At 40.7% G+C, this 24,032-nt stretch overlaps 1 protein-coding gene across 2 annotated transcripts in view; it reads right to left on the bottom strand.

Annotated features, from left to right (window-relative positions):
• PRICKLE1 (prickle planar cell polarity protein 1) overlaps positions 1-24,032 on the bottom strand; it is a 114,420-nt gene that overhangs the window by 65,964 nt on the left and 24,424 nt on the right. The window contains exon 1 of one of the 2 annotated variants that reach the window (XM_044226997.1): positions 11,288-11,367. The exons of the other annotated variant lie outside the window; for it this stretch is intronic. The gene's annotated coding sequence lies outside the window, so the exon portion shown is untranslated. Of the gene's footprint in view, positions 1-11,287; positions 11,368-24,032 lie in introns of those variants that run through there. 2 annotated transcript variants of the gene reach the window in all.

A 24,032-nucleotide genomic window follows, 5' to 3' on the forward strand; every position in this document is an offset into this window, starting at 1 on the left:
TCAATTTCAAGAAAACACATGGGAATTCCTCTTTTTTGATGGCTTTAAAATGAACTATAAATTCTGTTACAGCATATATACTGAAAATAATTTATGAAAGAGTTGAGAAAAATATATAATGTATATTTGATAGCAGAATGGACACCAAATAGTCTCTTATCATGACAAACAATTGAATAGCCAAGCTTTATCTCAAAATTAGAAAATGATTAAAATACTTAGAAAACAATGCAATCAGAAATTTTAAGTGTGCCTTTATGTTACTGAGACCATACATCCTACCCTGAAAATAGTCAGCAACCTTTTTTATGGAACAGCTGACAGTTGTGGCGGTATGAGCAAACACCTCTGTAAATTCTTACCATAGTTTTCTATCAGAATTGTCCATTTTTCCAGAAATCTCAGTAATCACTATATGTAATCAGTTATTAATTAAGAACCTTGTAGTTAGGTTTAAAAGGTCAGTCATTTTTGTGTTTAAAAGTCACATATTTATGCATTCAGTTTCCAAGGAAATAAGAGCCCTTTGTGCCTTTCTAAATGTGTTCCTTACAAAGCAACAAGAAAAAGAGTTTTATTAATGCACAAGACTGAAAGAAATGTCAAGTATGCTAGAGTTCTGGTTTTGATTTTGGACTTCAGAGAAAGTTAAAGAAGCAGTGGAACAGAGCTCTTTAATTACAATCCAATGTCCTACAGAAGAATATTTGATATCTCTTCCAGTTGGCATTCTAGCCGATGTGAGGAGAAAATCAACCACGATTAATACAACATAAAGTCACTCCACCTCGTCAAGTTCATCAGGATTATACTGTGTATACATCACGAACCTCCCTGTTTTTGTTTAAGATCTTGTTTGACAAATTATAAGATGGAAATATTTTAAGAGTTAAATCAGTACTTTTCTTTTTGCTACATAACCTAAGCCAGTGCAAGTTTGTGCTGAGGTTCCCAAACTCTCTTGTCACTTTGGGAAGGTAACTCAATGACAGTATTTTTTTTTCCCTCAGGAGGAGAGCAGACAGCTCTGACAGAAAGAGGCCGGCAGGCAGGCGGATAGGTGAGAACTTGGGGCTGGAGTTGCTGCCTGCATACTGGTTCTCCACTCAACCCCCTCACCATGTGGGCTTGAGGAAGTGAGCTACCTCTTTAAGATGCAGTTTTTTCATCTATAAAGTGGGAATGAGACTAAGGTTGCAATACTGATCTTATATAAAACATTTACTGCAATAAGCAAGTACTTAGCAGTCAGTGTTAAATGAATGTTAATTATTTCTATTAGATCTAGAAATGATTTATCAGAGCTCAGTGGCAATGAAATATTTTCTTTCACCCCGATTATGCCCCTTTAAGACCCTTTAGTTTGTGTTTGTATTTAGAAATCTTCCCTTAAGAAATACAAAATATGTATTTAAGATATGAAAGAGGTGTTTGGGGATTTGTTTTTTAAAAACAAGTATATTATCTCTTTGTTCAGAATCATTCTCTAGATTATTTTATCTCAGAGATAAAATAATTCAACAACTCTTAACAAAGTGAGTATAGAGGGAACAGGGAACACACCAACATAATAAAGGCCATATATGACAAGTACACACAGACTCAATGATGAAAAATTAAAAAGCTTTTACTCTAAAATCTGGAATAAGAAAAGGATGTCCACTCTCATCAGTTTTATCCAACATAGTTTTAGAAGTTCTATCGACAGCATTCAGAGAAGAAAAAGAAATAAAAGCCATCCAAATTGATAAGAACAAACAAATGGAAAGATATTCCATGCTCATGGACTAGAAGAATTAAATCTGTCAACATATCCCAAACAATCTACAGATTTAACAAAATCCCTATCAAAATACCAACAGTATTTTTCACATAACTACAAGGAGTAATCCTAAAATTTGTATGGATTTGATTTGCCAGAGCAATCTTGAGAAAGAACAAAGCTGGAGATATCACAATCCCAGAGTTCAAGATACAGGACAAAGATACAGTAATAAAAACAGTACGGTACTGACACAAAAACAGACATACACGTCAATGGGACAGGATAGAGAGCCTAGAAATAAACTCATGCTCATATGGCCAATTAATCTATGACAAAGGAGGCCAGAATACACTATAGGAGAAAAAAGTCTGTTCAATAAATGGTGGTGGGAAAGTTGGACACCTCCATGCAAATGAATGAAACCGGATCACTTTCTTACACCATACACAAAATTAACAAGAAAGAGATTAAAAACCTAAATGTAAGACCTGGAACCACAGAACTAAAAAAAAAAAAAAAAATGTAGGTGGTGATCTTTTGGACATAGGCCTTAGCAACATTTTTCTGGATACCTCTCCTCAGGCAAAGGAAACCGACAAAATGAAAAGGGAACCCACTGAATGGGAGAAGATATTTGCAAATTATATATTTAGTAAGGCATTAACAACAAAACATATAAAGAACTCATACAACTCAACATTAAAAAAGTGAATAATCTGATATTAAAATGGGCAGAGGATCCGAATAGACCTTTTTCCAAAGAAGAGATATAGATGGCAAATAGACACACATGAAAAGGTGTCCAACATCAGTAATCATCAGAGAAATACAATTCAAAACCAAAATGAGATATCACCTTAGACCTAGTCAGACTGGCTAGAATCAAAGAGACAAGAAATAACAAGTACTGGCAAGGATATGGAGAAAAGGAAACCCTGTATAAATTGATGGAAACCAGTACGAAAGTCTTTCAAAAAATGAAAAGTGAAAATATCATATGATCCAGTAATTCCACTTCTGAGTATTTACCCAAAGAGAATGAAAACACTAATTTGAAAACATATGCACCCTATGTTTATTGCAGCATTATTTACAATGGTCAAGAAATGGAAGCAACCCAAGTGTCCATCAATAGATGAATGGATAAAGAAGATGTGGTATATATATACAACAGAATATTACTCAGCCATAAAAAGGAATGAGATATTGTCACTTATGACAACATGGATGGACCTAGAGGGTATTAACTATGTGAAATAAGTCAGACAAAGAAAGACAAATATGATGATTTCACTTACATATGGAATCTAAAATAAAACAACACAAAACAGAAACACACTCATAAATACAGAGAAAAGCTTCCCCCAGAGGGAAGGGGGTGGAGGACAGGGAAAACAGGTGAAGAGGATGAAGAGCTACCAACTTACAAAATAAGTAAAAAATAATAATTCAGACACTGAAGTACAATTTCAAGACACATATTAATATCCAGATATAGTCAACAACATAAGACATACTCTTCTAGAAGATAGCTAAGTCATGGAGTTGGTGAAGTAAGAGCTGGACAACCCAGAACAAAGTAGCAGTTGGCAACTAAATGTATAATTTACATTGTACAGAGGAAATTTTGTACTTATTCAGGTCAAAAAGAGGATTGTTTTTGTCTTTAATTATCTAGTTTGGTTGTTGCCTCTACAAGAATTGTGCCAACACCTCTCTTTTCTTACTGAGAGTAGAAATGACCGAGGTCAAGCAAGAACCATTTTCCTCACTGGGGAGAAGAGCCAGTGGTCTCAGCAACAGTCCCAAAGGCTGGTCAAACTCCTATCATCAGCCTCCTGTCATTGGTGTAGTTATTTTACACCACCAAGGAAATGAAGCACTGAGAGGAAGATGGCATGTCCAGGGAACAGTAGCAATCTCCTAGGAGGCCACTCTGGAAGCTACGGCCCCCGTTGTTTCATGGGCAGAGTGTGAGGAAAGTCACAGAGAGGGGAGCACCGAGAACCTATGACATGGCTAGATTTCACCAAGATAGGGCTCTTGTGGCTCTTGGTTTTGTCAACACTATCAAAGCAGGTAAGGTTACAAAACTCGGGTTTTCAAAGCCTCTGTTTGAAATGTTCCATTTTTTTACAAATGGTTCACTAGCAGCTTTCCCCCCTCCTAGCTGGAACCCATTAACGGTTGGTCACAAGGTCTCTTCAGTCTTTTCAGTCTAGAATAGCAGCCCCATTTTGTTGTTGTTGTGTTTTTTTTTTTTTTAGCCAAATGACAATGACTTTTGAAGAGTCAGAACAGTTGTCTCATAGAAGGGCCCATGTTCTACATTTGGTTGTTTCCTTATACTGACTGTTACCATATTCTGTGAGCCCTTCTATCTCCTGCTGATTACATTAGGTTAAACATTCTTGGAAAAAAGATGTCATGGGTGATGTTATATACTTCATATTCCTTCACAACAAAGGACATATCAGACTGTCCCATTACCACTGAATTTAGGAGAAATCACTTGATTAAATTGGTGAGCATCAGAAGTCTCTATTCCAAGGGATTTTTTTCCCCTTTACTAATGGTTAGTAGATGTAATTTTTTGGTATTGTGTGAATATCCTATTCCTCAATAATCTTTCCTATTGTCATTGTTATTCTTTATGTCGTATTTACAGTCTACCAACCACAATCCTTCTGCAACATTCATTATTTGGGCTGCGAATCCAGTGAGGCAAAATCTCCCCACTCTTGTCCCCCAAGGTTACGTTCATGGGCCTAACTCCAGGTAAAGTTGGAATTACTCTACTTTCCAAGTAAGATGGTAGACCCTTGCTAAACAGGTGATTGCATCAGGATAAGGATGGGATTCAATCTCTACCCAGTACTCTAAGAACAATGCTAACTCTGGTAAGATAAATTATGTGTTAACTTTTTTTTGTTTAAAGTAATATATATGCAATTGTTTTTAAGACTAAAATAGCAGTAAAAGGCTTACAACAGGGGCGCCTGGGTGGCTCAGTGGGTTAAACCTCTGCCTTCGTGCAATTGCAGGGTCATAGGGAAGCTCTATTTTTAATTTCTTGAGGAATCTCCACACTGTTCTCCAAAGAGGCTGCACCAACTTGCATTCCCACCAACAGTGTAAGAGGGTCCCCCTTTCTCCACATCCTCTCCAACACATGTTGTTTCCCGTTTTGTTAATTTTGGCCATTCTAACTGGTGTAAGGTGGTATCTCAATGTGGTTTTAATTTGAATCTCCCTGAGGGCTAATGATGATGAGCATTTTTTCATGTGTCTGATAGCCATTTGTATTTCTTGATTGGAGAAGTGTCTGTTCATATCTTCTGCCCATTTTTTGATGTGTTTGTCTGTTTCGTGTGGGTTGAGTTTGAGGAGTTCATTATAGATCCTGGATATCAACCTTTTGTCTGTACTGTCATTTGCAAATATCTTCTCCCATTCCGTGGGTTGCCTCTTTGTTTTTTTGACTGTTTCCTTTGCTGTGCAGAAGCTTTTGATTTTGATTGCACTCCTGGGTATTTACCCCAAAGATACAGATGTCGTGAAAAGAAGGGCCATCTGTACGCCAATGTTTATAGCAGCAATGGCCACAGTCGCCAAACTATGGAAAGAACCAAGATGCCCTTCAATGGATGAATGGATAAGGAAGATGTGGTCCCTATACACTATGGAGTATTATGCCTCCATCAGAAAGGATGAATACCCAACTTTTGTAGCAACATGGACGGGACTGGAAGAGATTATGCTGAGTGAAATAAGTCAAGCAGAGAGAGTCAATTATCATATGGTTTCACTTATTTGTGGAGCATAACCAATAGCATGGAGGACAAGGGGCGTTAGAGAGGAGTAGGGAATTTGGGTAAATTGGAAGGGGAGGTGAACCATGAGAGACTATGGACTCTGAAAAACAGTCTGAGGGGTTTGAAGTGGTGGGGGGGTGGGAGGTTGGGGTACCAGGTGGTGAGTATTATAGAGGGCACGGCTTGCATGGAGCACTGGGTGTGGTGAAAAAATAATGAATAATGTTTTTCTGAAAATAAATAAATTGGAAAAAAAAAAAAAACAAACCTCTGCCTTCGGCTCAGGTCATGATTTCAGGGTCCTGGGATCGAGCCCCACATGGGGCTCTCTGCTCAGCGGGGAGCCTGCTTCCTCCTCTCTCTCTGCCTGCCTCTCTGCCTACTTGTGAGCTCTGTCAAATAAATAAATAAAATCTTTAAAAAAAAAAAAGGCTTACAACACAAACAGTAGTAGTCTGGTTACCAGAATTAACACTTTTTCTTTTAAGTATTTTATTCATTTATTTGAGAGAGAAAGAGAATGCAAGAGTAAGAGAGAGAACATGGAGGGAAGGGGGTGGGGGGGGAGGGAGAGGGAAAAGCAAGCTCCCCGCTGAGCAGGGAGCCCTCCACAAGGGGCTTGACCCCAGGACCCTGAGATCATGACCTGAGCTGAAGGCAGAAACTTAACCAGCTGAGCCCCCGAGGTGCCCCTGGAGTCAATCACTTTTAACCCTTATTTCCCTTAATTCCTTCTGATATTTACCTCCATATGTCTAGATAATTTAAAATTTCTAGTCATTATTTTGACTTCCCATTACAATAGATGAGGATGAGCTGTTTTTCCTGTGTCTTGCTTTGGAGGAGAAATAGGTATAAATTCCTAGGGCTAACACACTGAATTCTGACAGCAACTAGCACAGTTAGGAGGTTTTAAAGATATTCGTTGATTGTCACTGAATGAATGACATGGAGACCCAAACGCACAAAGCCAGGATTCATTCTGCAGTTTCTCATAGCAAGTATGCACTGAGCAGAAGGCTGGAGAAATACATAATCTCTGAAAGTCACATACATTAAATTGGCTAGTTGTATCTTGTTTTGCTATGTTCTTGGAAAACATTAAAATTCAACATATTAAAATATTTTTAAAGGACCATCATGAAACTAATTTCAATGACTCTGTAAAGCATTTCTATAGCCAAAAACTATTTTTCAAGTAAATTCTTTTTCTTTCTTTTTTTTTTTTTAAGATTTTATTTATTTTTCTGACAGACAGAGAGCACAAGTAGGCAGAGAGGCAGGCAGAGAGAGAGAGGGAGGCAGGTTCCCTGCTGAGCTGAGGGTCCGATTCGGAGCTCGATCCCAGGACCCAGGACCATGAACTGAGCCAAAGACAGAGGCTTTAACCCACTGAGCCACCCAGGCGCCCCTCAAGTAAATTCTTATTCAGCAGTAGAGAAAAGAGAAATTTAGGTTTAAGAAAGTAATCTTTTCTAAACATTAAGGAGTAAACAGGCTTAAAAATATATGGGAGATCTTCCTTGGAGTCCTATAGGCTCAGAACTCAGCCTTTTCCCTTGTAGAACTTCAAAGTTTGATACCAAGACAAAAAAAAAAGGACATATAAAATTATGAAAACTCTGAAAAGACTCCCACCTCATTAATATGTCTCAAAATACATTGCTTAAGGGTAAGGTTAATTAAATCACAGTATACATAAATTTGAAATGGACTGGTAATCAATCACAGACAAAACTATGTTACATAGAGGCAAAATGGGAGTAGTGGACATTAATACAAGTTAAATAAAAACAGATTCATACCATGGAAGGAACTTTTCACCTGACTTGCTGCAGACCCTGTACTAGCCAGCTTTCGGGAATATTTGAGAAAAATATTCTTCTTCACTTGGAACCCTTTCAAGCAGTGAATCTTCCACTTAGTACTCTAGAATTTCTGAAGCCAACTGCAGTGAGCATCGAGTTTTCTAGCAAGGCAATAAAACTCTTAAATTTACTGGCTAAATGATGTTGTTTGATAAATATTCTAAGAACTCTATTTCTTTGTTTAGTTGCTTAGTCTTCAGGCCCCTCACTTTCATTGCATTTCAACACTTTTGCAAGAAGGGAAAAGAAAGGAATTCAAATGAGCCATTTTGATTATAGTAGCCTGACAAAATAAAACCTACATGTTTGATTTTGTTCCTTATAATCAGCTGCAGGTTCCAAGGATTCATGCAGTCTCACTAACAAAAGCAATCTAGAGCAGGTTACTTTCCGTAGCTGGAATAATTTCTTTCCCTGTCATGGTATTTCCCGGATCTATCTAGCTTTTATCTATCTAGAATCTTAGAATGGGAAGGTTCTTAGGAGCTACCTCAAATCCGCACCAGAGGCATTTTCCCAGCAAGTGCTAATAAGAGGAAATGGTATACAGTTGACAGAGCAAGGGCTTGGGAGCCAGATAGATGTAATCATCTGTACATAAGCTAGCAATAGGTTTCCAGAGGGTTCCTGGGCAGATTATGGAATGCAATGGACACACAAGAGCCTGAGCACTCTTCAGTGGATACCACCCCAGGCTTTGAAGTTGGAGTGGACCCCCAGCTGGACACACATCACTGTTTTGCCTCTTCATAGCTGTGTGTCTGTGGGCAGTTTCCTTACCTTCTCTGAGGCCCATGTTCCCCATCTGTAAAATGGAGGGAAAAAAATGCACCCAACTCATGATGTTATTTTTAAAGACCTGTCTTTAATAAAATACCATGTATGCTATATTAAAGCTAACATACGTGATGCTCGAGTAACATTAGCTGTTATGATTAGGCCAATTCAGATGAAAAGCTGGACATTGGATAATGTTTTCATACTTCCATGGTTCTCAGATTAGTAACACTAGCTGTCAACTAAAGGCAGCTATGTTTATAACTGAAAATTTCAATTTGTAAGAGAGGAAAATCAATGTTAAACACTCGCAGTCTATGTAGTAGAAAAAAATGCATCCTATATCTTTAAGACCCCCTCATATCTTCACACGGAAATATTTATTATGTGCTTCTTAAGCACATAATCATACCATAAAAGACAGAGTAGGGGAAGCAAAGAGGATAGTATCGGCTAACTCCATAAGGAGAGTTCAATCCAGAAAAAGTGTAAGGTGTCCGTACACACCAGAATGACTTCCTGTGTAAGGCCGTAAAAGCTAAGTGACAAATAAGGGGTGCAAAAGATTGACTTCCAAGGAGCCAGCACACCCGCTTTCAGGGCCGGTGGCCAAAAAGCGACGGGGTGGGCAGGGTTAGAAAGGCGGTATTTGCAGAGGAGGTAAGGGAGGCGAAGGTCGTTATTTCAGACAGAACGTGTTGTCCTGTCCCAGCTCCAGCTCCAGTTTAAACTAATGATAAGGCTGCAGAACTGCATCTCAGATGGTTCTGAGATTTGGTGTGTAAGACGGGAGAGAGGGACGTCTGGCTGACTTAGTCGGTTGGGTATCTCTGCCTTCGGCTCAGGTCATGATCCCAGGGTTCTGGGATCGAGTCCTGCGTTGAGCTCCTTGTTCAGTAGGGAGCCGGCTTTCCCCTCTGCCTCCCACTCCCCCTGCTGGATGCTCTCTCTCTCTCTGACAAACAAATAAAAAATCTTAAATAAACAAAGAAAGAAGAAGGGAGAGAGCTTGAACTCTCTAGATAAGGGCTGCCTCCCCCCGTAGGAAGCTCGGTTAGAAATCCAAGGAGCACCATCAGTGAAGGGCTTGGGCCCACCCCAGTGGCCCCGACTTCCTGGCGTTCCCAGGTACGTGGGGCAGCACCAAGGGTACTACTGAAGTTTGGTGGGGGTAAGAGCATACGCCACACACACTATTGCAGAATCCACATGGAAGGGGTTTGTGTGAGTACAGAACCGTTAAAAAGCCCAGGGGTAAAATATCCGTGGCTGGTAAGCCTGTCTTTCTACACCTCCATGAGCCAGGCTCCGAGCTCTCAGGTCAGGGCCTACCATGGCTCAAAGCCACAGGTCTCCTTTACGCTCTGGGACCATGTGTACCCCCCTCCCCCTCCACCCCTCCCCCTGCAAAATGACCGTCAACTCTCAGTGACTCAGAGGCACCCTCTGCTTTCTCCTCCCGCAGTCCCTTTCTCACAGAGGGCGCATGCCTCCTCCAACAGCTATCCAAACCAGAAACCTAAAAAAGTCACCACAGACTCCTTAGCTCTCTCTTCCTTCGGTTTGGCCACAAACTACTTACTCATCTCCCCAGTCTCGTCTCACCTTCTCTAATCTACCTTTTCTCTGGATGCTGCCTCAAAGAGTATCACCTCTAGGATTAAAATCTTAACTCCTCTTAGCAAGACAGAAAGGGCGTCATTAGCCGACCTTAGCCAACCAGTCTGACCTGAGCTTCCAACACTCTGCCCTTAAAATTTGCATTCTGGCATCTTCTAATTACCTGAGAGGTCCCTGTGCCTACCCTACCTTGGGGGCCCTCTGACACACTCTTCCCTCACCACCGTGCCTACAACCTGGAAGCTTCTAGTCATCCTTGTAGTCTCAGCTGTAGTGCTATGTCAGTCCTGATTCTTCCTTGACACCCGCCCAGGTCCTGAGGCGCTGCCCGTCTGCATAGCTCATAGAACTGCCTTGGTTTACCTGCTTCGTGAGTCCTTGGAATCAGGAACACGGTCCTTTCTCCTTCTAGCCCTAGGCCCCCGGACACGGTAACCCACCCAAGCCAGAATTTGGTGAGCAAATTACTCAACTTTAAAATGAAGAAAGGAATCAATAGTATTGTTAAAATCAACAAGTCTGAAGAATTCCCCTGCAAAAATTAGTTTTTTTAATGGGGCGGACTTGCATGGAGATATTCTCCACGAGTCTATCTTTTCTTTGAAACTGCCAGTGAAATGATCTCACACGTGTTGTCCAATAGGGCAAAGCATCAACGTAGCATTTGATTAAAAGAAATAACCTCTGTGGCACTGCCTGCATTTTCAGAGTTTTTTTTTTTTAACTCTTCCCAGCTGGCACTCAAATTTATCTACAACATTTTCAACCCCTTCTCCACCAACAAAACAATGAAAACAGAGACCAAAAACACTACAGAAATTTAGAACCAGCCAGGCAACAGGGATTTAGCTCTAATTCAGCTTTGAGGATGTTCAAAATGACTTTCAAAGCCCTTATTTAAAATGGGAGACATTATGAAATTGTCAGAAGGGCTCCTCACCTCTGCATCCCTTGAAAAAAAGGATGGCACACAGAGTCATGCCTGAAGTCATAGGACTGAACTCCAAAATCTTCGAGTTTTGAGTATTTGGTAAATTGCAATCATTTACTTTCCTTGGGAATTAATAGAAACCATCTGCTTAATGATAAAGCTGAGCTCTACAATTATTTGAGGAAAAATGTGCCACAGTCAGCATAAAAAGAGGCTTATTGAGGAAGCCTGCTAGACATATGTATTTTTTTTTATAATTAAAGCCAATCGCATTCATTAATTTAAAAACACTGTTGTGATCAGCTGCCCCAATTTCTTATTTATCAGCACCACCCTTGTTAATATGCACCTATGCAACCTTCAATTTTCAACTTCCAGAGGCTAAATAACTATAATTGTATAGACGGTGGTGATCACACATCAGAACGTTGAGGCGATCATGAGAAAAATATAAAGATGGGGGAAATAAACGTCTACCATAAACCACATATCCGCCTTCTGGGTCTCCTACCTGCGTGTCGCCGGGTTATTTTCCTTTCCCAGCAAACAGGAAGATGGCTGTGGGCGCTCCAAACAGAATTCCTTTGAACCGGTCATCGCTCAGTTCGGGTAATTCTAACGGCAGCTCTGCTAGCAGCTGGGAAGAGCCCCAGAAACACAGGCAGCTTTTGTTACACAGCAGCCTACAGAACAGAGGGGGGAACCAACGTCGCCCCTCAGTGGCTGTAAATATTGATCCACCTGTGAGGAATAAGGGCGCCACCTCTGTCTGGTGGCAAATAAATAAAGACGGAGGAGGGCAGAGCGAAGAGAAACACATGCATTAGGGCCAACAGCTCCCGTCCCTTTCTTCTCTCCGTGTGTGGCCCAAGGGGGGAGGAGATGTTTATTTGGACATCCTCCCTTCGGAAAAGAGGCCAGTCGACTGTCTGCGTTGGGACGGGTCCAGTGCTAGGGCTCGGGAGAATTTCACAGGCAGAGACCATGCGGTTTTTATCCAACGCAATGCAAGATTTTGAATTTTTTAAAACCAGTCGGTAAGAAGTAGCCGATCCACGCCACCCCAGCCCACCGAAAACTCCCCACTCGGGTTCCGTAACGTTTAACTGGTTCTTACAAGGGTCCTTAACCTACAGAATGGCATGTGGGTGAGAAAGAGTTGTTTTGTGAAGCATGAGAGATACCAATTTTAGTATATGTGCTGCCGAAGCGAGCACAGGATGAGAGATACCAGCCGAGATCTTCCTTAGCCCCACAAATGTGAGTTACAGTATGGCCAACCCCGTTGTAGGGACTAGCGGGAAAGTCACAGAAATCACGAAAATTCCCGAGGGACCACCAGCAACAGAGGCATCAGTCCCGGGAAGGAGGCATCCTTTCTCCTCTCTGGAAAAGGAGTGGAGGATGTTAGAAGAGCTGGGCTCAGGCAGTGGCCAGCAGTGGCAGCCACAGTTCTCAAACAGGAACGTCTGTAAACACCCCATTGTAAAGCTGAGGAAACACAACGATTTTATGGCAAACAGGGAAGTGGTGTCAGAATATGAGTGTCTGTCGGCCTCCCCCAATTTCTTTCTTCTTTCTTTTTCCAAACAAGTCCATTGTAATACATTATTGCAAGGTATCTGTGCTCTAGAACCATGGGGATCTGGGTATCTCCCCAGCTCTGTCATCATGGGCCAGTTAGTTAAACCTCTTTCAGCCCCAGTAAAATATAGGTAGTAGCAGGCAATCCGGACATGACCGAGCAAAATGTGCCACAGCTCAGCTTTTAAGGGAGTGGGTTGGACAGCTGGACCACCTGGGTTCAAGCCTGGTTCTGCCACTTTCCATGAGTGACCATCAGGCAAGTCACGGAATGTCTGCCTCAGTTCCCTCCTTCGAAAAATGGGGATCATAAAAATCCCCATTGAATTGTGGTAAGCATTAAGTAAGCTGATGCTATAAAGGGTCTTAGAACTGAACTCATTTTGCTTATTACTGTGAATATTAAAAGAGAATGCACATAAGCCCTTGCATGTAGTAAGTGCTCATTTACACAGTACCTATCATTCTTACTGTAAAGAAATTAGAAAACAGAAATGAGCAAAAAGGTAAAATAACTGATAATCTTTAAGTGGAAAAGCTCAGAATTAAGTGGAACACTCTAAAAAATGACCAAAACTGTGCTTCGAGAAGATGCGATTTCCAAGAAAACGGTGGAAATGTGTATTTCCCTAATTCTCTTTTACAGAGGAATCCAGAAGAGGACGCTGATGTGTTCCAACGGTGAGAGGTGACCTCTCCGTGACCCTCCAGACTCCTTAACTGTAAGCAAGTTATCCCAGGGAGGAAGCAGCAGGCTGTATAACAGTACAAGCATCACATGAGGCGAGCCAAATTCCTATTAAAAGAAGAGAATTCCGGGTTGCCTGGGTGGCTCAGTCAGTTAGGAGCCCAACTCTTGGTTTTGGCCCAGGTCATGTTCTCAGAGTCATGAAATCCAGCGCTGGCAGTAGACTCTGTGCTCAGTGAGGTATCTGCTTCTTTGCCTCCCTCTCCTTCTCCCTCTGCGCCCCCCATGAACACTCCCTAAAGTAAATAAGTAAATCTTTTAAAAAAAAGAAAATTTCAAGTTTATACAAGATGTTTAGCCAAAACCAAGAGAATAAAAGGAATCAATTATTGATGCCACAAATCCAAGTTCACGGTGGAGGTTTTAAAACATAGACTTTCCTCTAAAACCTAGGTTCGAGTTCCCTTCAGCACTCTTTCCCTAAGGCACTTGGCAATAATGGGAATTAATATGAAAATTCCAGGGCGCCTGGGCAGCTCAGTGGGTTAAAGCCTCTGCCTTCTGCTCAGGTCATGATCTCAGGGTCCTGGGATGGAGCCCCACGGTGGGCTCTCTGCTCAGCGGGGAGCCTGCTTCCCTCTCTCTCTCTGCCTGCCTCTCTGTGATCTCTGTCAAATAAATAAATACATAAAATCTTAAAAAAAAAAAAAACCATGAAAATCCCTCTAGTTTGAAGAAAACATAATAGACCTAGAAATTTTATTTTATTTTATTTATTTATTTTTTTAACTAACTCCGAGTACCTTACTAGGTAGGCAATTCAGACACGTAGATGGGATGATGTCAGTTTAAAAGTTAACCACTTTTGGTGGGTGGTTAAAAAAAAAATCTCCAAATTCTTGCAGAATATACAAATTCCAGGTGAATGTAGAGGAAAATAGAATAAACTTAAGCCCAAATACATTTCCCCCCCCTGGATTTAAATAGTATTATTGTGTTTAAAGATGTGGAAAGCAAAAATCTTTATGTGGGAGTATAAAATCAGTTTAGCAACGTTTCTTTTATTTCTTGTTTTATTCCTACCTCTAAAGTTTAATATCTTTCACAAGATATACCTAACTTGAGTTTATGTAACTAATTTAAACAAGGAAACCCCAAAATAATTATTTCCAATGTTTTGTCAAGTTTCAAATGAGAAAAGAGCTCAGGGTTGAGATTTTTCTCATTATGGTTTTTTATGGTTTAACATTTAATTGTGAAATTAAATGTTTGTGTAACAAATGAATATTTGTAAGTTTGTGTAACAAATGAGTATTTCTAAGTTATGTGTAATTCATTTGTTCATTGTAATTCAATTTCAAAATTCATTTCTGTAACAAATGAATATTTGTAAGTTATAATGCATTCCAAATATCTTAACAATAGGAAATGAACTTTATTTACTAAAGAACAGCTTTAAAATGGTCTCTCTAGAATCCTTCTAGGATGATTTACTACTATTCTATTTATTATTTCTATATAGCATCTTCTTCAAATTCTACTTGATTACTCATAATTAGCAATAACCGTACCCCTAGTACCAATGCATATAAGCCTTCCATTATTCTAAAGAGCCCAGGGAGTAAAAAGAATGATACCCTTCAGTATTTAATCTCCAAATTTGAGTTTCTTTTCAAATAACCTGAAGGTAAGTCTGAGATATTATGTATCTCTTAATTCCACTTTAAAGGTAAGCAAACATTTACCACCCCACTCAGTTCCTGAATGCAATCAATATTCTTTTCTGGGATTCAGATATAAAGCCTTATTGATAATGTTCAATAAGATGAACAAGATGGTCACTTACAAGGGTGCCCTAGACAATTGCTTCCTGAGGTCCTTAAATGCAGTTCTCTAGCCTTGGCACAGACAAAAAGCCAATGACTTCATCTCCACCCTCCCCCAGCTTCAAAGGGTTCATTGGCTTCCCCGACCAGAGGAAGAAGCCCCCAGATGGGAACGATAGCGTCCTCCTTTCTGTCCAGCTGCATCCCCATCCCCCCACATGCCTGGTCTTTGCTCTTCCTGACGGCCATCGCCACCACAGCCACAACAGTGATAACGAAGACCCGTACAGGGCCTGCGCACAATCTAGAAAGCAATTCATTCTAGAAAGCAATCTAGAAGCAATTCCTTATAACCACCCTTGCAGGGAAAGATTATTGTTGCCCCACTTCACGGAAGAGGGTAAGTGAACTGCTTGAGATCATCCAGCCAGCAAGTGTGGCAGCCAGGGTTCAGACCCGCAGTCCGGGCCCAGGTCTGCGCTCTCGCATCCCGACCCTTATTCAGACAGGGTCTGGCATGAAGCAGAGCCTCAATCCATCTTTACTAAATGACGGAACAAGTGACTTCTATAATTAGCCGAGAAGTCTCTACAGTTAAACCTGGCTTCTTAATTTTCTACTGTACATGACTGCAGTCTGGGCTTCAAAGAAGGATTCAGATGTTTAGCAAATATTTCTAAGCATCTGCAATGTGCCAGGTCCCCAGTCTAGAAGGAAATACTGTCCTGCCTTCCCAGAGCTTATACTCGGTGCAGGACGCACTCCAAAACAGGCTGTTAAATTCCAGGCCCAGGGACCAGAGACCTTGTCCTAGCTGCACCAGGTTAAGCCTTTAAGACAATGGTTGGATGCTTTTTAAATAAAATGTTTATTCCAAATATATGCATTCTACCTTAACCTTTTGTGGACCAGCCTGGGAACAGTGCCCGGAATGAGGAACAACCCAATAAGCTGATGGTTAAAGGAAGAGACAAATGAAGGAAGCAAGTGAACTGAAATTGGTCACATTGTTTGGGAAAATGCATTTCAAATTCTAAATAACTTGCAAATTCAAGTAGCTCAGATCTCTGTTGCTTGGAGCAGGGGATGAGCTCTAGTTTGTGATTATCCCTCCCTCCCAGATGCTTCCCTCGAAACTGGGGGGCAAATCAATAATCGAAATAATAAATACAACTCCAGATTTTACAGCACCTGTTCACACAGTCTCCTCTTCCTTTCTGCAAATGCTCTATTTTTAAAAATGCCCATATTTGTTTAAAAGTTGCTTTAGGCATTGGAAGGACTAGATCTAGCCTTATGTTACCTGTCAGGCGCAATTCGTAGAACACTTGAGTTACTGCAAATGTGAGGTTTCTGTGGGAGGCATCTTGTTTTTACAAAGCTGGCAAATCAAAATTCTAGGTTTCATGACTGTTTTATGTAACCATGTAAAATTTTTCTCTTTCTGTATAAAAAAGGTTCCTCAAACACACGCTAAAATACTCATTCCAAAGTCATCACAATTTCTTCAGTCAAAAAGTGAACAGCTTTGACATTTTAAAACAAGAAACTGTCACGTTCAGAATTTGATTAGACTATTCTAATAGCAGGCTGAAGTCATTAAAATTGGCTTTTAGAGAGACAATTCACATGCTTAGTAATTGGCATATTGTAGCGATGACAGCCTTCCAATCAGGTTTTCAAAGACAGTGTCTCTAAAAATTAGATAAAGGCAGGTCAGACAAGACACAAGCCGCTCAGCGGAAATGTGTTTCAATACTGTTTAATCCTACAAACTCCACATTTGCATAATAGAATAATTCTATTTCACATCAATAAAATGTACTATTGATGCCTTAGATTAGTTTATATATATTCTTAAGTAAGAAATCTAAGAGACACCCTGTAAAATATGAATGCCACCTTCATTCAAAAGTAACACACAAAAGAGCATTTCATAATTCTTCTCTTTGTCCATTATTAACATGAAGGGTAAAAAAGGGAGGGAATAACCAATAATTTGTTAATAGTTTAGTAAGAGAAATGCCAGGTTAATTAAAACAAAAAAGGCACAATGTTTCCTAAGATTTACTGCCATTTTATGGAAGGGCAAACTTTCTTTAAAATTCCAGATGTGAAACTGCCTTAGGAAAATTCCAATGCTGTTGTGGAAAATGCAGTGAAGGTCTCCAACAGGACGCTGCTTGTCTGGGTCCCCTAGCCGGCTCTACCTGGGACCAGCAGATGCCAGCCAGGAGTGGGAGCTGGATCCCGAGCTTGCGGGGACAAGCTCCACCCTTGCTGTTGGGTCACTAAGCTACAAAGGAACATTGGGTTTTAGAAGTCATCTTACAGAAAGTAATAAAGCGGTATTTCTTAGTTTGTAGGAGCTTATCTCCTTTTAAAGGACCTCATTTTCCCATGCAAGAGCCATATATATATACATCTATATACATATGTATCAGCTACATATACATATAGTTTTTTTTTTTAAGATTTTGTTGATTTCTTTGACAGAAAGAGAGAGATATCACAAGTAGGCAGAGAGGCAGGCAGAGGGGGAAGCAGGCTCCCTGCTAAGCAGAGAGCCGGATGGGGGGGCTAAATCCCAAGACCCTGAGACCATGACCTGACCTGAAGGCAGAGGCCTGACCCACTGAGGCACCCAGGCGCCCCTATATATAGTTCTGATATAGATATAGATATATGATATCTCAGCCCTGAGATCAAGAGCCATACATATATATATATATATATATATATATATATATATATATTAGTGTATAAACTACAGCCAAGAGAAGCTACATACAGGAGGCAGAACACAGCACTGGAAGTCCAAGTACATTAAATTAATTTTTATTTTAATTAATTAATTTATTTTAATTTAATTAAAATTTAATTTAATTAATTTTCTTAGTGAAACAGCTGGCAAAATGGCAGAAAAAATTTTTTTAACCTGACATTTTTAATCTGACATTTAACCAGGTGTTCTCAATTGCATGATTGGCTGTATACATTTCTCATTTGTAAGAAGGTCTAGCTTTTAGGCTGCAATAGAAGAGGGTAAATTTCTGTAGAAAATTAAGAAGCTGGGAGCAGTAAGAAGTTTGAAAAAGGAGCGCTTCTACCTCCCACCTCCCCCACCACAAAAAAATCAGAGGACAATGAGTTCAGGCATCTGTGAAGTGCGAGGCTAGCACCAAAACTCCTACAAAGAAATCATGTTTTCTTCCTTGTCATTACCATCCTATCTCATTTCAAACTGCCGTCTGAGCTGTCAGAGATCTTTTTTCTCTTCTTTTTCTTTTTTAATTTATTTTCTTTTTATTTCTATTTTAATTAAGTAATTGCTATGCCCCAGGTGGGGCTCAAATTCACAACCTCAAGATGAAGAGCCACATACTCCACTGGCTGAGCCAGCCACCTGCAGTCAGAGATCTTATATTCAGAAAAGTTATTTTGATACTTAAACACACCTTCCTAATTAAAATTTACCAAAATAAAACTTACTTACATGAAGGGAAACAACCTGGTCTCTCTTTCTTTAGGTACAGACAACAAACGGCCTGCCCTCGGTTCTGGTACCAATCTTACCTGATTGCACTGACCTTAATTAAAGCCATCTTTATCATGTGTCCACAGTAGGGCGGGGAGGTGGGGTGGGGGGGGCGGGGGGGGGGGGGTGGGGGGTGGGGAGCAGCACTACATTCCAGCGGTGAAAGTTGGGGCCTGTACTGAAGGGCTTTATACACTCCACAAAGGGCAGGCAAGTAAAATAATTTTATCCATGTGCCCTGAACACTACTTCACAAAAGTAATGAGCTAACCAATCATTCCATCCTCACTGGAAAAGAAGGGAACAGGAGGAAGCTCTTCAAACTTAAGGGGGAGAATTATATTTCTGGATACCACAGATAAAAGGGGGAAATCACTGGACATTTATATATTCTGAATCTTGAAACTCAGTATTCAAACTTATTTATACTATTTCTATTGTCTGGGACTATTTGGTGGAGAGTGTAGATATCACGTCAGAGACCAAGAGTGAGAGAGAATAAGTGATCCAGTTTTCCATGGAGGGCAAGCATTTATTATTTTTATATTTTATTCTGGACGAGGCAGCTATTTCGTTACATCTATGCTGTGCCATGGCTGAAGCCAGGATCCCCAGCCCCGGACAGGCAGCTTACACAGGGCCACCGCTGCTCGCCAAGGTTAGGCAAAAATGCATGTGCATGTGATTCTGGAAAACACACCCCTTAATCTTGGCAGAACAAAAGCACCAGCTTCGTGTGAAAAACACATGTGCTCTTGGCTGCTCTGATAACCAGTCGTAAGTCTGCTAACTTGTATTAATAATATCAAAACTATTAATAGAATTCTAGCCCCCCAAAGAACAAAAATGTCTTACAGGATTTGTGATGCCTGCACTGCTATAAATCTCTGAAGACAGGTTATATCCTTCCCAGTTCCCTGAGGCATTTGTCACTTTGCCAGACAAGATTAGAACGAGATAAGCCCCAGAAACTTTTTGAAGATATTAGAAAGATCATGTTAGGGAAGTGGCTTAGGGGTTACACTTTATCAAACCCACATCCTTCAAATGCCTACCACTGATAATAAACTGTCCTCTTGCCAGAGCAGGGTGTTGGACACCGAGCCAACAAAGGGACTATATATTTAGTAATAGCCTTTATTCTGTTTTCCTTTTGTGTGTGTTTGTGAGGGAAAGACGCATTTAGAAAAATTATAGCACAATAGAAAAGTCTCGGGCAGACAAATGGCATTTTTCAGGAACAAGGTCCTTTCCCACCACTCGCGGTCACTTCTCTGACCTTCTCTCTTCTACTGCTCTTTCCCATCACCCCCACCCGAGTTCTTCCAGGGCAGTTTTTCTCCTCTATTCGACCCACAGTACAGATTCTGTAACACACAGTCAGAGAGTAGCTCCCCGATGGCGTCTACTTTCGGTGGACGTGTGTTTTCAAATCAAAAGCGTTATCTTCTGTATAAGGGTCACTTATATCATTCTGTCCAAGAATTACTGAGCTCATTTTGTTTAGATTTAAAAGTCTTATTTTTAGGGACGCCTGGGTGGCGCAGTTGGTTGGACGACTGCCTCTGGCTCAGGGCGTGATCCTGGAGTCCCGGGATCGAGTCCCACATCAGGCTCCCAGCTCCATGGGGAGTCTGCTTCGCTCTCTGACCTTCTCCTCGCTCATGCTCTCTCTCACTGTCTCTCTCTCTCAAATAAATAAAATTAAAAAAAAATCTTAAAAAAAAAAAATAAATAAATAAAAGTCTTATTTTTAGAAGCCCCCGGATAGTTGCCAATGGCAGGCTAAAACCCACGTTATAAAGCCTCACGAAAGGCTTTATCACGGTGTGAAATGAAAGTGATCTTATTTTCCATTTCAGAGGTTTGTTTTTAATGATAAGGACTCACTGTTTATGGACAGTAACTACGAAAAGTCATCTCTAAGATGGGAATTTGTCACAGTCACTGAACTATTATGTGTGGCTGCTGCAAGCCGAAAAGGTGAAAGTATAATGTTTCACTGGTTTTCAAATCAATCAAAAGGCAAAGATAATCTCATTCTTTGTATTGGAAAATTCAAGCATATATGCCATCATGGTAGTATCACAAAGGGAGAGATTAGAAAGGGGAGGGAAACCTCACTAGAGATTACGTAAAAGACAATGGAATGGAAGGATGTAAAAAAATACATATTTTCTTAAATTTTATTTAAAAAATTTTTTTAAAAGTAATCTCTATACCCAGTGTGGGGCTCAAACTCACAACCCCAAGATCAAGAGCCACATGTTCCACTGACTGAGCTGTGAGGCACCCCAGGGATGTAAAATATATTGATAACCTTTTTTACAAGGCAGACTGAAATACTATTTACATAGTAGCACTAAAGAAAGTTAAGAAAAGCTGCTAATGTACTTGAGATCAGCTTGATATAGTACTATTGGCAGTGAGTTGCAAAATAAAGAACCTCTGGAAGAGATGTTATAAACAGGTAAGAAAAGAAAAAGTGAGAACTGGCCGTGAAAGAAATGAGAAATGAATAAAGGAATGAATAAATGTAGGAAAAATCCAAGATGTAAGGGTTCGATAACAAACAGACAAGGACCAAGCAAGGCAAGAGACCTGCAGGCAGATACACAGAGATAAAATCGAAATATCAATTGCGTAATATGGAGAAGCAATGTGAATGTCCTCATAAATGGCTTTGCTATCCTAAACTGCAGAAGGAAAAGAGAAGAAATGCTTCCTAGAAAGGGGAACAAACTTTATTGCCAAGACAGTTGGAGATTATTGCTCAGAAATACTGGATTGCCAGCAAAGACAGAGCTCACATTCAAATTTTAGCAGATTTAATTGAAAATTTTAAATAGTGATCAGGACAATTTCATGGTTCTGGAAGATAAAGAGCTGAGTTATTGCCACAAATGGAAACTTGCCTCTGGCAAGCCACATTCAAGCAGGATGAGTAAGAATACTGACTGCTTTTTTCTCAAACTACATAAATATTGGCACTTTTAAAAGCCTAGTAATTTCTTTTTTGGTATTTCTTTGCAAAACTTAATTACAGAGCCCCCCAAATCAGCTGTTTGATAAATACAATACAGACAGGGAGAACACATAATTTATCGTGCAAACCAGGACACTTTTAGAATGCAATTAATAATTACGTTGTGATAATGGGTATAAACCAGAATGTATATAGTCACCCTAAATATGGAACCATTTCTTAACTGAAGGAACATCAAGGAAATTGGACTCATCATGTCAACCTTCTCCTGCTGTGAAAAATGTCCCTTTCCAAAGCATCACTGAAATCTTTCTTGAGGTCATACTTTTAAATCTAGGAATACCAGTATTTCCCAAACTTCACTGAAGTATTCAAAGAAACAGCTTCAGAAGGGTTCATTGTAAGAGGCTTTAAATTGGGGGTGTGTGTGTCAATTTAAGACAAATTCAGATTCCAAAGTCCTACTGGAATGTAAACAAAAGCAAAAGGATACATTTACTGTAATGTATCCAAATGGAGAGCTCAATGTCACCTATAATAAAGCACAGTAATTCAATTATTGCAAAAGGGATTAACTGAAACTTAATTTGCATTTATTTAAATACATTTTATTTGGGGGCAAGAACACCAGCTCTAGCAAATGAAAGTGAACAAAGAATCCAAAAAGGAGTTAACACAGGTATCCGGATGTTTAAAAATATTCACAAACATCTGCCTCAGTGCAGTCAAGGGCAAATACAAATGTTAATTAATATCTTAATTGGGATTCCCAGATTCACTGAAATCTGAGCTGCCAATACTATCACCAGACTTCTGGAACAGCAGCTCCAGGTGTGGTGAGAGAACAATCGGCCGACACTCCAGGACTATGGGTAAGGTCCAAGGGATGGCCATCGACAATGAAAGCTTTAAGATAGTTTCCTCCAAACTCATCAGCCAGGCAAGCTGAAGAGAGGGGAGAGCAGTGGGTGGAAGGAAAGGTTCGGGGTCACCTTAAGAACCAAAGACTTCAGGAAATACTTCTATCTAGAAGGGGAGGGTACATTTTGGGGAGGAGAACAAGGACATGGAAGTAACTGTCCCCTTCTACCACTCTATCATCCCAAAGTGGTGCTTTTTCAAAAGTCCTAAAGACTAAGAGGAACAGACACTACAGAAAGTGGCACGGAATGTACGATGGGACAATGGGATCAAAGGGGCAGAGAGGAGATAAACCAAAAGGGAACCTTTGTTAGGGGTTCACTGCCCCCAGCAACCAAAGCAGCCAGTCCCCTGCCCCCCCAACCCCACCCCACCCCGGGCCAATCCTGCGGTTTTATCCATTTGTCCTATACATTTGTTTACACCTGTTTTTTTTGCAAAGTGCTTTTCACTCATAGCCAGTTTTTCCAGTTGGTTCTTTTTTCCCCCTTTTTTAAACCAGGGCTGACCTCAGGATCCCAGAGGCTGGTTAAGGGAAGGTTCTGGAGAAGGACAGACCAATAAGTACTCAGGGATGGGCTATGACTATGCTCTGGATAGCTTTTTTCCAAGTCCCAGGCATTAAAGGCTGATTCTATGACCTTGTTCACCAAAAATGGACCAGAATAAGGGACAGGGGGCTAGGAAAGAGGAAGGAAAAAAATGTAGCTCTCTTCTGGAAAGAGACAACTAAAGCCAGATATGGGGAACTTCTAACCCAGCCCCTGTTACTGCATAGTTAAAAGCAAGGGAGAGCCCAGCGGAAAACTCTGGAAAGGGTACCTGAGAGCCAGGTCACGGAGGGCTGAGAGGGGAAGCACAGTTTGAACAAAGCGCGGCATAATCAGATTTTCATTTTAGTTAGATCACCATTGCCGGGTGAAGGGGGCAAGCCTGGAGGCCAGAAGCCTGGGTGGTGGATTAGTGAACTAAGACAAAAGATAGAACCCCAGAGAGCAGAGGATGGCTGGTCCCAGAAATGTCCAGAAGACAAATTAGACAGGACTTGGAGCTGAATGAATGTGAAAGAAGACAAGCAGTCTGGGTAACTCCGAGGTTTCTAGCTTGATTACCTATGTGGTTTTGAGGCTATTAACCTAGAGGGACAGATGCAGATGGTGGAGAGGACTGGAGGAGGGACAACGGCACAAAGAGTGGCTGGAGGAGGAGGGGGCTCTGAGACAGTGGGCATCTCGGTGCGACTCTGTACGTGTTGATCTCAGCGGGGATGGGGTGTGTGGACCTGTGTGAGACGGCCTGGCCCCGAGTGTGATGCTAACATCCGTGAACTGTGCGGGAGCCTCTCAACCTCTTGGAGTTTGCTTCTTTAGAAAATTACATAGCTAACCCACAGTTTGTTACCAGGAGTGAAGAAGAATGGGTGTAAAGCAGTCTTCAACTCTCAAGTTTTCTTTGGACTTAAGAACTTCCCTCTCTGTTTCTGTCTCTCCATCCAGCAAACATTTTGTATTGTTTTCAGCCAGGCACCCAAACATGAAGAACTAGACAGTGCTTCTCCCTGGGGTTGATACAGTCCTTAAAACTTGGTTTTTCACAGTAAACATTTATTGACTCCTCAAGTAAAAAACCTTTTGAGCCCTCGTGTAGGCTTGATTTTAAAAACAGACACACAAGTAACTTACAACTGCTTTCTTTCAGGACCTCAAATTTCAG

The sequence above is a fragment of the Neovison vison genome, chromosome 12, assembly GCF_020171115.1.
Source record: "Neovison vison isolate M4711 chromosome 12, ASM_NN_V1, whole genome shotgun sequence".
In the NCBI taxonomy this organism is placed as follows: Eukaryota; Metazoa; Chordata; class Mammalia; order Carnivora; family Mustelidae; genus Neogale; species Neogale vison.